The sequence below is a fragment of the Meleagris gallopavo genome, chromosome 27, assembly GCF_905368555.1.
Source record: "Meleagris gallopavo chromosome 27, MGAL_WU_HG_1.1, whole genome shotgun sequence".
Classification (NCBI taxonomy): Eukaryota; Metazoa; Chordata; class Aves; order Galliformes; family Phasianidae; genus Meleagris; species Meleagris gallopavo.
The window spans coordinates 2,578,774-2,580,010 of NC_139430.1; positions in this window are offsets into that span (position 1 = coordinate 2,578,774).

Genomic DNA, 1,237 nt, shown 5'->3' on the forward strand with positions numbered 1-1,237 from the left:
GCGGCTGCTCGGGGTCCCCCCCCAGCCCCAACCACCCCCTCTGCTTTTCCCTGTGCCATTTACTCACGAATTTGGGGAGGAGGCGATCGTGGCTGCGGTGCACCCCTCCCCCCGTCCCAGGGGAGCGGACCCCAACCCCGCAGCCTCCGGGCGGCGGTGAGAGCTGCTAATGCGCGCTCCTAGGAGGGCTCCCCTGGAGATGGCCCCGGTGGCTCCGGTTACCGTTCCGTCACCGTGCCACGGCGAGCGGCTCCAGCTGTGCTGCGTGACACGGCCCGACTGTGGGAGCGGGGCTGAGCAGCTCCGATGGGTGCCTCGGGTCTTGTCTGCCCAGCGGCACCAAGTGTTAGCAAGGCTGTCAGTAAGGCTCGGAGGTGTTTCAGAAGGCTGGGCAGACAGGAGCTGCAGCCTTTGTGCCCGTAACCGATCCATCTGCCTCATCTCTGTGACTATGAATTCGTTCACCTGTATATTGAGCGTGCGTTGCTGGTGAATGAGGGGCTGATCTGTTAAAATTGTTAAAATTGTAGGAGCAGTTGAGCACCAACAATGGGAACGACGTGGGGTCATTAGTTAGGGGTGGAGCTTGGGCCATAGAATAGGCGTGGAATACTGTAATGAATTTCTAGAATTAATTGTAAGGAAGGAGTTCGCCCCCCTTCTCGGCCGAATAAAACGTAGCTGCCCTACAGCGACTCCGTGCTCGTAGAGTTTGTTCCGCAAGTCACTGGGAAAACTTCACCTACAGGATAAGTGATGAAAACTATCAGAGACCCCCCAAAAGAACTACGGCAGCGGAGACCGTGAAGTAAAAATTCTTATCTTGTTCCAATGCAGAAACAACAGCGGATTCCCGCAGGACGCATCGGAGCGGCAGCGTCGGGAAGGTCGTGAGCCGGAGCCGCTCCGCCGATGGGCGCCGGGAGCGGAACGGAGCGCAATTCCTCCTTTGGCCAGCAGGGGGCGCGCGGCCCTGGCTGTAATAGAGGATCGGCTGCTCTCACGGGGCGTTCGGCGAACGGAAATCTTCGGTTCGGAGCTGCGATGGGCGGCACAGCCGGGACAGCTGTGCTGGTGACACGACCGTGACGGGTGACACAGCTGTGCTGGTGACACGACCGTGACGGGTGACAGAGCCGTACAGCCGTACAGCTGCGGGACCCCCCCAGCACCGCCGCCGCTGTGCCCCATTGAATCCAACGCCACGAACTACAACTCCCAGCAGCTCCCGCGCGGC